Genomic DNA, 16,446 nt, shown 5'->3' on the forward strand with positions numbered 1-16,446 from the left:
ATGGCGTGTTTATTCTTTTAAGAGGGATATAAGGGAGCTTACCAGGAACCTAATAGTGAGAGGCTTACACAAGCCTGCAACCAGCTGTCTGCTGTGTGTTTGAAAGGGGAATGTAAAACTCTAAGCAAAAGATCTTGGTCTATGTGTGTGGTTTGGGAGCTGCACAGTCAGGAAAAAACCAATGCTGTCCAGGGTTTTAAAGATTGCGGAGAGAATAATTGGAGCACTCTTCCCACCTTGGATCAAATCTACGCTTCCAGGTGTCATAAGAAAGCTGCAGAGATGGTGCAAGATAATGCGCACCCCGGAAATGATCTCTTTCAGCTTCTGCCTTCTGGAAAATGGTACAGGGTTATTAAGACTAGAACTAGGCGCCTGAGAAACAGTTTCTATCCAAATGCGATTTTGGTTTTAAACGCAGTGTAAGGTAGTCTCTGGGAGTATATTGTATTTAATTATGGGGTATCAGAGTTTTTAGGGGGCTAAACAGGCCGGGATAGCAGGCTTGTTGGTTTTGAATATCTGATGCAGATTTTTTTCAATTTCGTTGTTCTGTATGGGACAATGACAATAAAGATTATCATATCGTAACGCAAGTTAGGAAGGATATTAATAAACAATATAGCCTCTCCTGCCTCATAGAATCATAGAGTTGGAAGAGACCACAAGAGCCATCGAGTCCAACCCCCTGCCAAGCAGGAAACACCATCAGAGCACTCCTGACATATGGTTGTCAAGCCTCTGCTTAAAGACCTCCAAAGTAGGAGACTCCACCACACTCCTTGGCAGCAAATTCCACTGTCGAACAGCTCTTACTGTCAGGAAGTTCTTCCTAATGTTTAGGTGGAATCTTCTTTCTTGTAGTTTGGATCCATTGCTCCGTGTCCGCTTCTCTGGAGCAGCAGAAAACAACCTTTCTCCCTCCTCTATGTGACATCCTTTTATATATTTGAACATGGCTATCATATCACCCCTTAACCTCCTCTTCTCCAGGCTAAACATGCCTAGCTCCCTTAGCCGTTCCTCATAAGGCATCGTTTCCAGGCCTTTGACCATTTTGGTTACCCTCCTCTGGACATGTTCCAGTTTGTCAGTGTCCTTCTTGAATTGTGGTGCCCAGAACTGGACACAGTACTCCAGGTGGGGTCTGACCAGAGCAGAATACAGTGGCACTATTACTTCCCTTGATGTAGAACATTCCCTTGATCTCCCTGAACATTCCCACAGAATTAAGGAAAAGGAGAACGTACATAGCAACGCTAGCCAAAACTGCTCTAAAATTTAGTGGGTCCTGGTTCTGCATCCTGACATGTCACCTGTAGATGCTGCTTTATTTGAGGCATAGGTCTCAGATACCCTAAGTGGCAGGTGGGATTTGACGAAGATGAGCCAAAGGTGGAGCTGAAAACCTCCCAGCTGTTCCTCTCCCTAACTGCCTCTCTGCTACAGCAGTCGCTGTCAGGGTGGGAACCTGTTGTAGCATTTTGTTGTAAATTGCTGTGGGAACCAATCTGCAGTCATCCAATAAAATCTTCCTGAGACACTGATGAAATTGTTCAGCTTTTTCTTCCCCCGGCATGAACATCTATCATTCTCAGATATTGCAAAATCAGTAAGGAGAAGTTAGGGCCGGTGCCAGTGAGACAAACATTTATGTAATCCCAGAGAGAAAGGGAGGGAGAGGGAGAGTGAAATATACCTACTGTAAAATAAAATACAGTTAATTCTGGTGCATAGGAAGGCCCCAAGGGACGCTGTAAGAGATACTCGGATTGGGATCTTTTCTGCAGGTTGGGCAGGGATGTAAATAGCAGGTGGGGAAAGGATAGGAACGTACCTTGCAGATCATTGATCCACCTGGCTTGGTACATAGCTGTCAAGCGTCCCTTATTTGGCGGGACAGTCCCTTATCCCAGCGCCATGTCCCGCTGCTGTCCCAGATTGATGGATGCCCCTTAAATTTCCCGGGTTTCAAAAGAAGCAGCTCCTCTCCCTCCCTCCCTGCCGGCCAGGGAGGAGGGAGGCTCCAACTGTGTTGCTTGGCTGCCCGGCCCGCCCCCCTCCGGCCTCCTCACACCAGCCTCGGCCTCCAGGAACCCCTCCCCGCTGGGACTGGTGGGAGCCTCGGGCCCTTCTGCCGCCATCCTCCTCGCGGCTGCCGAACTGAGCGTCTCTGCCTGGGGCCTCCCCTCTGCCCGTCACCGCTGCTCCTGCTCCCGCTAGGCCGTACTGCGGCTGTGCTGCCGAATGACCCGGATGTGATGGGCAGCCTGGCATGGCCTATGAATTACTGAGGAGCCTTGAGAGGAGAGCAAGGGCAACCATGGAGAAAGCAGTTCAGAGAGAGGAGGAAGAGGAGGAGGCGGAGGTGTGGGCAGGTGTTCCAAGGGCTACAAGGGAATGACCGCAAGGACTTCTCCCATAGATTTGTAGTGGTAGACTAGCATAGATGGTCTGATCTGCGGGTTTACTTCTGGTGCTATTTCCCCCCCTTCCTCCCGCCCCGCCTGATGGAACTGAGAGCTGCAGATGGAGCACGAGAGAAAAGATACAGAACTGCAGCAGCATCTTCCTAGCTTGGACTTCGTTTTGCGCAGAAAAGTGGTTGCTGCTTGTAGTTATTTAATTGCAGTGTTTCATTGGATGGTGTCTTGAGCAGCAACCTCTGGAAATGAAGGGCTAAAAACCAGCGCTTCTCTCCAAAATTAACTGGTCCCTTTTAACTGGTCGACTAAAATCCCTTATTTTGGCTGCTGGTGCCTTATTTTCAAGGCTGCTGGTCCCTTATTTTCAAATCTGTAAGTTGACAGCTATGGCTTGGTATTGTCTACACTGGCTGGCAGCACCTCTCCAGGATTTCAGGCAGGGAGCATCTCCCAGTCCTACTTGGAGATCTACCTCGGTTTGAACCTGGGACCTTCCCATGAATCCCACATGCAAAGCAGATGCTGTACCACTGAGCTAGGCCCGTTCCACAATCTCTTGTGGCCACCACTAAACTTGCCTCTTGAAGTTGACGTTGTTGCTTTTAGCTTCTTCCCTCCTCCATAAACCAGTGCGGTAATTTTATTTATTTATTGGAAAAAAATGTTTTGTACAAACTTCCATAGAAGCTTATAATTTACGGTTAAGACCAGTGCTTTTTTCCCTTTTTAAAATGATGTTTAGGGGTACAGTGGTACCTCGGGTTACATACGCTTCAGGTTACATACACTTCAGGTTACAGACTCAACTAACCCAGAAATAGTGCTTCAGGTTAAGAACTTTGCTTCAGGATGAGAACAGAAATCTTGCTCCGACAGCGCGGCAGCAGCAGGAGGCCCCATTAGCTGAAGTGGTGCTTCAGGTTAAGAACAGTTTCAGGTTAAGAAGGGACCTCCGGAACGAATTAAGTACTTAACCTGAGGTACCACTGTACTCTCATTTTGACTCAAGAAAATCACAATTTTAGAGTTCAAATCAGGGGAAATAAATACAGTAAATGTACAAAAGTACAAAAATTCACAAAATGTTTAGGGGTATGCGTACCCCTATGTTTCCCCCGAAAAAAAGCACTGGTTAAAACACTTTTTACACACCATACCTGCCAACTGTCCCACTTGGAGTGGGACATCCTGGATTAACAGAAGAGGCCCGGCAAACCCTATAAGACGTTCAAATAAAATATATTTGGGTTGTTTGGGGGTTGGTTGTGGAGAGGTGGTGTTGTTCACTTGTTTCCACCCCACTGAATTTATCTTGATTGACACCGGAATGAATATTTATTGCTCGGCTGACATGGTGAATAATTTGACACTGCTACTTGTTATGTATTGCTCATTATGTATTGTGAACCATTAGGAATGGTCTAGTGTTGTGCATTATGTATGATAATGCATTGCTTATTATTATGAATTGTATTTGTATAACTGTTTTAACCTTTTGCGTTGTATGTCGGCATGTAAGAAAACACCATTTTCAGTTCCGCCTTGGATTTGCTGCATGCAGTGCTGTTTCCGTTCTTCTGCAGTTTCACTTCTGCTAAAAATTACGTTATTCGTCTTGCTGAGTCTGCTGTGGAGAAATTACACAACTTGTGCAATTTACATAATTAATCACATAACTTACACCAGTTACATAAATTGCATTGTCATTTGCATTATTCCACTCCATCCATTTCGGCATAAAAGAAATGTGATGCAAACGGGGGAAATAAGTCATCAGTTACGCATCGTTTGCAGGCAGAAAACAACAACCTCAGCTAACGCCAATCATATTTGTTGGATTGGTTTTTAATCCAGAAATGAGACGAATAAGCCAACATTGGCAATTCCTGCTCCAATTTCCAGTTTCCACATGCAGGAAGCAATGAGATACCCCAGCTTCTGGTCACAGTTAGCTTAAATGAGCGGAGGACTCGTGACTTTTAACAATACAGTGGTGCCCCGCAAGACGAATGCCTCGCAAGACAGAAAACTCGCTAGACGAAAGAGTTTTCTGTTTTGGAGGTGTTTCGCAAAACGAATCTCCTATGGGCTTGCTTCGCAAGACGACAATGTCTTGCGAGTTCCTGCTGTTTTTTTTCCTCCCCCCCCCTTTTTCTAAGCCGCTAAGCCGCTTATCAGCTGATCCCATCAGCAGATAAGCCGCTAAAAGCCTCTAAAAGCCGCTAATAGCGCTAATCCGCTAATCCTTCAATGGGCTTGCTTCGCAAGACGAAAAAAACCGCTAGATGAAGAGAATCACAGAATGGATTCTTTTCGTCTTGCGAGGCACCACTGTACAGTGGACGTTCGGGTTGCGAACATGATCCGTGCGGGATTCACGTTCGCAACCTGCAGCGTTCGCAACCCACAGCGGTGCATCTGTGCACGCATGGGTTGCAATTCGCCGCTTCTACGTATGCGCAAAGTGCGATTTAGCACTTCTGCACATGCGCGACCGTCAAAACCAGTAAGTGACCTGTTTCGGTACTTCCGGGTTTCGGTGGGTCCATAACCCAAAAAAACTCAACCTGAAGCTTCTTTAACCCGAGGTATGACTGTAGAGTCAACCCTCTGAGGCACTCTTCCACACAACCCACAGTAAAATAAACATTACGGTGGCAGGTTGGTTGCCATACCCATTAATTTCAATGGTGGGGTATTATTAATCAATTAAATAAATAAATAACTCGATACCCTGGATTTACTCCTGGGGCAGCAAACGCAGAAATGACACTTAAAACATCAAAAATACAGAGACCAATTCCAACACAAACACAAACTGTGAAAGATCTCCACTTAAAAGACTTGTGGGCACCTGAAAGACAACAGAGATGGCACCTGTCCAATCCTTAGCAGGAGCGATTTCCAAAGATTGGATAGCACAATGCTGAAGGCCCAATTTCTCTCTCCTGCAAAACACAGTGATCATCTGGTTACAATAACGGGTGAAACAATCTTCTGGGTATCTGGGTCCCAATTTGCGCAGGGCCTTGTACCCTGTGCCAGGACCCTGAGCTTAGCTCAGTATGTCTCTGCAGGTGGTTTCTGGTGGGGTGTTGGTGTGGCTTTTTAAGTGAACGCTAATAGGATTTTGGGAGGCAGGAAATTTGATAGGGGCGAGCTACACATAAGGTAGGTTGCTTTTGAAGAAGGGAAGAAAAGTCCAGCAAGACTTGGCAGATGTCAACAAAGGCTTCCTTTGTTTCCTAAGGAGGCAGACGAAATTTTGAAACCAATAATAATTTTTAGTGCTGATGGTTTGTTTGTTTTTTAAAAAAACAACCTTGCAACATCCCCCCTTTTTCATGGCGGTACGGAGCTTGTTTTATTGACACTGGGATAACATACCCTCTGCCCTACGATTGTTAAAACTCCGTTGCTTTAAAAAACCTATCATCCTGTTTGTCACCAACGACCTTAACAAACGTGGCCTGCCGTCCTTGAATGTGTAGCCAAGAAAGTTGTCAAATTTCCAAACCTTCTTTTTCCACCTTTCTCCTCCCTCCACCCCCGCTTTTTTGAAGCTTACTACCCAAAAAAAATCAATTTCAATCAACACGGAGTGTAATATTATCAAATGTCAGCTGTTCAGGCCGTGTGCTTCGAAAATTATCCTTGACAGGTTCTTGTCGAGTTAATTAAGTGCTCCAAAAGAAAGGAGGTGTCCGTATGGGAGGGAGAGCAAAAATTCCTCACTTGCCAGCTCCTTGTCTTCGAGACCCCAAAGGTTCTCTTTGGGGTGGGAGGGAGAGAGGGAAGATTACCTTAGGGGGTTTTATTGATAGATCTTTGCCTGATATTGGAATGATTCTGGGGCAGATAAATCACATTTAGATTTGTTAGTAATTGAGTAGAATTGATTGAAGTGTTCGGATAGCCCCAGAGGGAAGGCGGCTAGTCCTTCTCAGTTCTATAGAGGTTGTCATCAGATAAAGGACCTCATTGGGCAAGATGGATAAAGGTCTAATTGTTTATATGATCAGCGACTGTTTCCACCCCAGCCCACCTCCTTTCCTTCTAATTCCCTCCACCCCAAACTTAGGTGTTGCAAAATGTCATTAAAACACACGCACACACAACACAAGCCGTAAATAAAAATTAATGTTGAGCGATTGTGAGCGCAATCAAAAGCGTCGTGACCATTTTGAGAGGATCTATCATGGTTTTCCTATTACATATGAAATGTATATATATATAATAATGACCGTGGCATTTCCCCTTTTCTCCATCTGTTTTTTTTAAATTCATGTAAAGGTTTCACGATCATTGCAATAAATTTCTTTCTGGACAGTATCATGTAGTCCAATTTAACAGCACGTTGATCCCGGCTAATATACGCTCATTAAAGTAATATTTTATCAAGGCAAGTTTTGTTTTTCTTCAGGTACCCACACGTTGGAAGCCTTCTGTCAAATGCTCTGTGGCAGCAGTACGGTTTCTCTGTCTGACAAACGTGATGCTGCTAAACTTATTAGTGCTGTTTTAAAGGAAATGAAAAAGAAACAGTGATTCCTAAGGCCTTTAGGAAGCAGGTTTTCATCCCTCAAAGGAACAAAGGGAAAGGAAAGGTCCAAAATCTATCCGAGTTGAAGAAGCTATTAACTAGTCATTTTGCAGCTCATATTATGGTGCAATCCTATGCGTGCATGTCTATTCAGAAAAGGCCCCTTGACTTCAATGGGATTTACTCCCAGGAAAGTACATAGAGGATTGCAGCCTAACAGTGCACGCCTATAGCAGGGTTGGGAGAATTCAGTTTCTCTCTGTTTCACATTTTCCCAATCTTAAGTTCAGTTTGCCCCATTTGGAGACGTCTGCTTGAAAATTGGTTTGGATTTTTGGGCATATTTCTCACAATATACAGTGGTTAAGAACGCTGGTTAAGAACTTAATTCGTTCTGGAGGTCTGTTCTCAACCTGAAGCTGTTCTAAGCTGAGGTACCACTTTAGCTAATGGGGCCTCCCACTGCAACTGCTCGATTTCTGTTCTCATCCTGAAGCAAAGTTCTTAACCTGACGTACTACTTCCAGGTTAACAGAGTCTGTAACCTGAAGCGTTTGTAACCCGAAGCGTTTGTAACCAGAGGTACCACTGTACATACCTCGGGTTACAGACGCTTCAGGTTGTGTTTTTTCAGGTTACAGACGCTCCAAAACCTGGAAGTACCGGAGCGGGTTACTTCCGGATTTCAGAGGTCGCGCATGCGCAGAAGTGGTAAATCACGGTTTGCGCATGTGCAGAAGCACCGAATTGCAAGCCGCACGTGCACATACGCGCTACTGCGGGTTTCGAATGCTGCAGGTTGTGAACGTGCATCCTGCACGGATCACGTTCACAACCCAAGCGTCCACTATACTCATTTTTGTAAGTGAATAAGAGATCAGAGGACTGGGAAGGCACTGGATCCTTCAATCCATCCCTGGAATGCCTCCCAGTCCACCCCAGGGACTTTGGGGTCTACTGATGTTACACCTCTGGTATCAGTAGGACAAGGGGTGTGGAAGTTCTGGTGGGGCAAGGCCCATGGAAGTCTTCGCAGCAGCAGAAAGGATTCCAGCGTCATCCTTGAAGAGGGAGACCCATTGCTTCCTGTGGCCCCAGAGATGCCTCCCCAGGGCCCTAGAATTGCCAAGCCCCTCTTCATGTTTGTCAGGTATAAAGACCATGAGTTGAGGACCCATGGGTATAAGGTTGGGTATAAGGACCAAGATCACCACCATGAGAGCCAGTGTAGTGTAGTGGTTAAGAGCAGTAGACTCGTAATCTGGTGAACCGGGTTCGCTTCCCCGCTCCTCCACATGCAGCTGCTGGGTGACCTTGGGCCAGTCACACTGCTTTGAAGTCTCTCAGCCTCACTCACCTCACAGAGTGTTTGTTGTTGGGGAGGAAGGGAAAGGAGATTGTTAGCCGCTTTGAGACTCCTTAGGGTAGTGATAAAGCGAGATGTCAAATCCAAACTCTTCTTCTCTTCTTCTTCTTGTATCTAAATTTAGTCCTAGTCAGAGTAGACTCACTGAAATGAATGGGCACATCTAACTTAAGCCCGTGGATTTTAGTGGATCTGCTGCAACCCTCAGGGCCAATGGCTTCCCAGAAAAGGTGGATTTGAAATAGGGATTCTAGGAAGAGCATAAAGTGGACCTAGAAAGGGCAGTGAGAGATAAATGAGTGGAGTAATCCTGTAATGGGAATTGGGGGTTGCTCGTGCGTAAGTTGCCGCCACTCTCAGTGAGGTTGCCTGGATAAACCTTTCCCTGGCTGGACAGTCCTGATTCCGCGTCTGTCTCAGTCACTGGCAGAATCCGTCAGTGGGCATTTCCTGAACTTCGTCCAACATAAAAGTTCCTTGACGGATAGTCTCCGCCTAGCCTCCCTGTGCGGAAGTCTTCTGCGCAGGGTGGGTGTGGGCAGTGGAGGACCAATGCTCTCCCCGCTGGTCTCTGGCGAAGAGTCCTGGAGCCATCCCTCCGAAGCCCGCCTCTGCCCGCCTTTCTCCCTGGTGTAACGCTGATTTCCTTCCCCGGTCACTGAGTCCCCTCTTTTCCTGCTGGGACCTTCTCCGGCATCGCTCGGGAGCCCTTCCTCCACTCCTGACTGCGATGGCAGTTCCCTGACATCTCCCTTAAAAGAAAATGGCATCCATTATCTGTGATTGCTAGTGCAATTTTATACATGTTGGGGGGGGGTGGCCATAGCTCAGTGGTAAAGTATCTGCTTTGAGTGCAGAAGGCCCCAGGTGTATTCTCCAGGTTGGGCTAGTGGGAGGAAACCCTGCAGAGCCACTGCCAGTCAGTGTACTATACAGGGTACCTCGGGTTAAGTACTTAATTCGTTCCAGAGGTCCCTTCTTAACCTGAAACTGTTCTTAACCTGAAGCACCACTTTAGCTAATGGGGCCTCCCGCTGCCGCTGCGCCGCCAGAGCACGATTTCTGTTCTCAACCTGAAGCAAAGTTCTTAACCTGAAGCACTATTTCTGGGTTAGTGGAGTCTGTAACCTGAAGCATATGTAACCTGAAGCGCATGTAACCCGAGGTACCACTGTATATGATGCTAAGCCAGATGTTTTTTTAAATATTTTTATTCATTTTCCTTTTTCATTCATTACATACACCTCAAATTCTTAACATTTACTATATATTCCTCCCTCCCTCCCCTCCAAGGCTTCCCCCAATTTCCGCTTCTGGTTTTTTTCTATTTTCACTCACTTTGCTATCTCTCAACAGAGAAAGTTATTAATAACATAACTTCAAGCCTAAAGACATAAAAAATAACAGTAAATACACCATCATATTTCACTATCTTCTAAGCATTTTCTAATGCTAATAATGTGAATGTTTATTTAAACCTGCCATCAAATCTATTGACTTTCTTTGTTTCTGCAAATATAATATGAATGGTTCCCAATCTCTGTTGTCTTTTCCTTTTAGTCTATCTGTCATTTTTGCCAGTTCTGCATAGTTCACCAACTTCTCTTGCCATTGTTCTATAGTTGGTATTGGAAGACTGGAGAAATACCAACTAAATACCAACTACCGTATTTTTCGCCCTATAGGACGCACTTTTTCCCCTCCAAAAATGAAGGGGAAAGGTGTGTGCGTCCTATGGGGCGGATGCAGGCTTTCGCTGAAGCCTGGAGAGCGAGAGGAGTCGGTGCACACCAACGCTCTCTCACGCTCTCCAGGCTTCGCACACCTCTCCGCAAGCAGCGGGAGCCCAGCGCTGGGCTCCCGCTGCTTGCGGAGAGTTGCCTGCATGCTGAAGCCTGCGTGCGCTCAGCTCAACGCGTCCAGGCTTCGCGGACCTCTCCGCAAGCAGCGGGAGCACTCCCACGGCTTGCAGAGGGCTGCCTGTTTGGGGGCTGGGGTTGGGGGAAGCTCGAGCTAGGTGCGCCTTATGAGGCGGTGCGTCCTATAGGGCGAAAAATACGATATATATGATGCTCAGCCAGATGGACCAAAAATCAACCTAGCTACAAGACAGCTTCCCTTTATTTTCCTAGACCGATTTGTGGTATTGAGGAGAAGGTGTAGTTCAGTGGTGGAGCACATGTTTTGGGTCTAATTCCTGGCATCTCCAGGCATGACTGGGAACGATTCCTGGTCTGAAACCCCAGAGAGCTGAGTTAGATCGATCAATGGTCTGAATGGTTTTATGGCAACTTCCTATCTTCCTTTGCAAGCCCCGCTGAATTCCATGGGACTTCATCCCAGGTAAACATGTAGAGAGCTGCACCCTCTTACCTTGAAGTTTCAGGAAGTCTTGCGTAGACTTCAATCCTACATGCATTCCCCAAGCTCCACCAGCTGTTGTAAGCTGAATTAATATCACAGCTGACAGAAGAAGTAAAAAGAGGGGATAGGGAAAGAATAATTCATTTCTGCGTTCAGTATTTTTTTTATACTGAGCTTTTCACTCCACTAAACGAAGCTGGCAACTGGCAAAGATCACACACGTAAAGATGTCTTAATCTTAAATATAATTAGATATAATACCACACGCGGCGCTGTATGATTAGTAAAATATATGATCATTAGTTATTAGATTAATGTGTCTGCTTGTGTAACGGGGAAGCCATTTGCAGGCAGAAATGAAATAGCTCAATTTGCTGTAATTGACTGATCTCCCATAGAGAGTACGGGTGCATTTGCAACTTCAGGAGATGATTCCATTGGATGTTATGAGCGCAGACACTACCTTTGCGGAGGGGCCTGGAGATACCGGCGGCTGCAGAGTCTATAGCAGGGGTCTCCGACATTTTGCAGTCCAGACGGTCCCCCTCACCAGAGTTGAGCGCTGATTTCAAGTCATCTTTTTCTAACGGGGGAAATCACCGTTAGTCCGGGGTCACCACCACGACACCCACACCTGCCAGCCTGTCTAATGGTACCTCCTATAGTGCCCACAAAAAGTCTCAGTACAGATTCCCCTCAAAAATCCACAGTGCGTGAGTGACTCTTCCTGCTCAGTTCCTGTTTGCACAGACTTGGCCTCTCCTATACACCCACACACTCCGTGGCAGCCATTTTGTATTATGCCACACCTCCACAGCAGCCATTTTGTGTCTGGTGCCAACAACACTTTCATAAAATTCCAAATGTGTCCACTGCAGGGTCGTAGCTAGGGGGTGGCGAGGAAGGCCCTTACCAGGGGCACGGGGGGGGGCACAAAATTGGCTTAAAAAAATGTCCATAAATATGTCTATAAATAAAAATGTTGATTATTGCCTCATAAGGAAAGGTTTTAAATAGAGGGGTTGGGGGCGCAATCTGGATGCAATCTGGACGCCATGGGAGCAAGATCACCTATCTACAACTCTGGTCCACTGGTCCAAAAGGTTTTGCCTGAGGTTGGGGGAGCCGCATCTGGTTGGCCACTGTGAGAACAGGATTCTGGATTAGATGGACCATGGGCCTGATCCATCAGGGCTTTCTTATGTTATCTTCTCCAGGTTAAAAATACCCAACTCCCTCAACCATTTCAAATAAGAAGAAGAAGAAGAAGAAGAAGAAGAAGAAGAAGAAGAAGAAGAAGAAGAAGAAGAGTTTGGATTTGATATCCCGCCTTTCACTCCCCTTCAGGAGTCTCAAAGCGGCTAACATTCTCCTTTCCCTTCCTCCCCCACAACAAACACTCCGTGAGGTGAGTGAGGCTGAGAGACTTCAGAGAAGTGTGACTGGCCCAAGGTCACCCAGCAGCTGCATGTGGAGGAGCGGAGACACGAACCCGATTTCCCAGATTACGTGACTACCGCTCTTAACCACTACACCACACTGGCTCTCATAAGACTTGGTTATTTCAGATGTATAAGAAACAGTGGTTTGTGGAAACTAAATTTGCATGACTCGAGAAGCAAACAAGAGTACTGTGTCTTTTTCATAAGTGGGATAATCATCCTTAAAGGCATCCGTCACTGCCAGACAACCTGTTTATTGAGCATAAAGATTTCCCCACTCCGAAGTCATCAGTTGCAATCTTTGTTCTTGGCTCAGGACCGCTCTCTGCAAAGAACTTTGAAAAATCCTCACGTGAGCGAGTAAACACTCCCCCGGTGGAAACGTGGTTCCTCATCTTTGCTTGCGACGTGTTTGCAAATCAAGGCGCTGAAGTTGGATCTCTCCATCCGCATTGCGGGTCCCTTGTGCGCGGAGCTCCACCCTCTTGACTCTGACATGCCTGGAGTGTCAAATGGCAGAGGAAAGAGCAATTGAGCATCTCCTTTGGAGCAGCCAAGATCTGCCAGGCCCTTAAATTATCCGCTGACACCTCATAATGTTCCAAGGTGCTGTTGGCACCCCACATCTCTTAACTTCCTTCCCCCTTTTTCTTAAATAGGTTTCCTTATGGTTTTTAATTTAGATTTTTATTTTATTTTATTTTTTATTTTTTTGAGCCACAGCAAATAAGTGAACCATTCAAATTGAAATGCTGGAATGAACCAAGCTGAACAATAAACTAAAAGACGCCTGGAGCAAGTTGAGCAATAAACAGGTTTTTAATTTTTCCCCTCCTCTCTCTCTCTTTCTCTCTCTGCTCCCACTTCCATCTCTCTGGAGTCTGCCTCTGATGGATGATGTGACAATGGAAGGATCCTCCATAAATTCTAAATTCTGAATACTAAATCAGTGAGCAAGAACCAAACTTGAGAAGACAATCCCTTCTGCCAGCCTCCTTTACTACTTCTCAACGTAGATTAGAATACATCTCACACTACAGATAAATAAAAAGACAGACAGATGGGAATATAAGAAGATAGACCAAACAAAATATGCAGCCATTTCTTTCCATCCTACATTTGGCTTGGTTTTAACTCAGTCAGGATTCCACTGGTGATATATGCTCTGCAGACACACCATAGCATTTCTATGGGACATTCTCAAAAACGTCTTGGAAGATCGAACAGTTGCATGGGTGATGCAGGTCTTTTGGTTTGGCTCTATCCATCTCGATCATCACAGAATTTCATATGGCTATCTTCAGTCAAAGGTAGATATAGCCAGTAATCGGTGGGTGGGGGGAATCTGGAGGATCTAATGCAAAATGCGGGGAGAGAGGTCTTCGGCTTTGTCTATCAACAAAAAAATTAAAACGAATTCACCTTTTAAACAAATATTTCCTTATTTATTTACATTTCTCCCCTTTCAAAGTGTTTGGATGGAGTGTTAAGAGAGATCCAGGGTGATATGTCTACTCAAAAGCAAGCCCCGTTGAGCTCAATGCTACTTACTCCCAAACAAGACGCCCTTGGACCTAGGAGTACGCCCTTAGGTTTGTTTCCAGTGTTAGTCATACTTAGAGTAGGCCCATTGAAATTAGTGGAAATGACCAACTTAGGTCCATTAATTTCAATGGGTTTATGCTGAGTAGAACTTTTGTTGTTGTTTAGTCATTTAGTCGTGTCCGACTGTGACCCCATGGACCAGAGCACACCAGGCACTCCTGTCTTCCACTGCCTCTCGCAGTTTGGTCAAACTCATGCTGGTAGCTTCAAGAACACTGTCCAACCATCTCATCCTCTATAGTCCCCTTCTCCTTGTGCCCTCCATCTTTCCAAACATCAGGGTCTTTTCCAGGCAGTCTTCTCTTGGCCAAAGTATTGGAGCCTCAGCTTCGAGATCTGTCCTTCCAGTGAGCACTCAGGGCTCATTTCCTTCAGAATGGATAGGTTTGATCTTCTTGCAGTCCATGGGACTCTCAAGAATCTCCTCCAACACCATAATTCAAAAGCATCAATTTTTCAAAACTTAGATGGACAGAAACCATTCAGAAAACATGAAACTAGAATAACAATAGATAATGAAACATGCATTGGGTGGTGGGCATTTGGAGGGTGTTTATAGCGGATGCTCCTCACTTTACACTGTTTTATTTATATACACAGGGACCTGGAAAATAACCCCCACATAAGTGGAGGGATGTCTGTATCCTTTTCTGAGGTGAGGCAACCAGAACTTTAAGCAGTATTCCAAACGTGGCCACACCATATATTTGTATATTGGTGTTATGATATCAGCAGTTTAGTTTTCAATTCCTAATGATTCTAGCATTGAATTCTCCTTTTTATTCACAGCTGCCGCCACTGTTCATCCTCAGGGCTTTCCTACTTGAATACGTGCTCCACTTTTCCTGGACCCATAAGTTCTCACTCCAGAACACCCATTCTTTATTTCATTTTTATTGTGGTGAGCCTCTTTGAGCTCAGCTTGGTTTTGGGGAAAACAGTGTGCCCATATCAAACCAAACCAAATGAAATTAAGTAAAGCCAGGATTTCACCATCCCCTTGAGCATCCTTTTGTATTATGGGATGGGTTTGCCGTGCCATTTCCAGCCATTTGATGTTAAGGAGTAAATTATTGTGTCCAATTCTATCCTTGGCTTTGGCCTAGAATATTTTCACCAAAATTGTTGGCAGAGGGAGGGGAAATGCCTGGAAGTGATCCTGTCCCTTTAACAGATGGAGTAAACAGAAATACAGCAAATGAACGTGGATGTAGTCATCAAAAAGCGTCATTTGCTTAATAAAGTCTGCAAAAAAGCAGCGATGTCTGGCCAAAATCACTAATACAGACCAAAGTTTGCCCTGCTCTATCTGAATAAATATCTGCAAGAGGTGTTGGGCCTGGGAATGGTTCCTTGATTTATGGGTACAGCTCAAGGAGCTGATATTGCAAATCTTGAGATTTCCTTCTGTTGTTAGATGCCAAATTTATGCACGATGGCTTGGCAATACAGGAAACAACAACGAGGCTGAGCTTTGGAGCAGGGCACAAGCTTCTGTTTAATCAGTTCAGAGAGGCATCAGGTGATTCGAATTAGCACGCGGAAATGTATTAAAAGAATTCATTTTGCTAATAGACGCTCTTATTAAAAATGCCTGCTTGTATATTAGACACCTTTGCTTATGATTCTTAATATTTCCATATCATCCTGAAAATCAAATTTTATTTTTCCCCCCTCTGTAAATGCCATCAAATTATATTTTCTATTAAAATGTTAATATCAAAGCAAATTAAGCCAGGCTGCAGATTACATATTAGCAATGCTGTTTTTTCCCCGCGACCCACACTCTTCCTCTCTTGTTATGAATTGCATCGCTGAAACACAGAAGCTCGGAAAATATTCTGGAACAAGGGGAAAAAATGAATTAAAATATAACATCGTTTGTTATTTATGCAGCTGCACCATTCTCGGATGCCCCAAGGACTCGTCCTTCCTTAAATAGTACCTTTCATTCGTCTCTCTTCCGAATTCCCTTTAAAAGTCACCTTTTTCATGACGCCGTTCACACAGCCCTTTAATTTACTATAAATTTGAACGCAGTTGGGTAACATTTTCCGGCCTGAGTGCTGTGTTCCCTTCTGAGTACCATTCCGAGGTCCACATGCCAGGGGTGGGCGGAGCCAGAGACAAAAGTGGGAGGAGCAATTGATGTCTCCACCTCCATCGTTCTACCTGGACACTGAGGTCCAGCACCGAGGGCCTTCTGGCGGTTCCCTCACTGCAAGAAGCCAAGTTACAGGGAACAAGGCAGAGGGCCTTCTCGGTAGTGGCGCCCTCCCTGTGGAACGCCCTCCCACCAGATGTCAAAGAGAACAACAACTACCAGACTTTTAGAAGACATCTGAAGGCAGCCCTGTTTAGGGAAGCTTTTAATGTTTGATGTATCACAGTATTTTAATATTCTTTTGGAAGCCGCCCAGAGTGGCTGGGGAAACCCAGCCAGATGGGCGGGGTATAAATAATAAATTATTATTATTATTATTATTATTATTATTATTATTATTATTATTATTATTATTATTAACATTACCTTTCTACAGGAGTCTACTCATAGCTGTCAACTTACAGATTTGAAAATAAGGGACAAGCAGCCTCAAAAATAAGGGCTCAGCAGCCAAAATAAGGGATTTTTCTATTGTAAAGAGTTACATACATTGGTAGGATTAACAGATGCTGTCAATCCAGCATGAGGTGGTTGCG

General features: G+C 45.1%; 2 long non-coding RNA genes across 2 annotated transcripts in view; both read left to right on the plus strand.

Annotated features, from left to right (window-relative positions):
- The first annotated feature begins 312 nt into the window (after positions 1–312).
- Positions 313–16,446, plus strand: part of LOC310689103 — a 64,597-nt gene continuing 48,463 nt past the window's right edge. Inside the window, exon 1 of the long non-coding RNA XR_014517322.1 lies at positions 313–351. This is a non-coding gene — a long non-coding RNA (uncharacterized lncRNA). The remainder of the gene's footprint in view (positions 352–16,446) is intronic.
- LOC310689122 lies at positions 12,988–15,005 on the plus strand. Its single transcript, XR_014517342.1, has 3 exons — positions 12,988–13,451; positions 14,347–14,401; positions 14,536–15,005. It is a non-coding gene; the product is annotated as an uncharacterized lncRNA (long non-coding RNA).

Source organism: Podarcis liolepis, assembly GCF_965112155.1.
Source record: "Podarcis liolepis genome assembly, chromosome: 11".
NCBI lineage: Eukaryota > Metazoa > Chordata > Lepidosauria > Squamata > Lacertidae > Podarcis > Podarcis liolepis.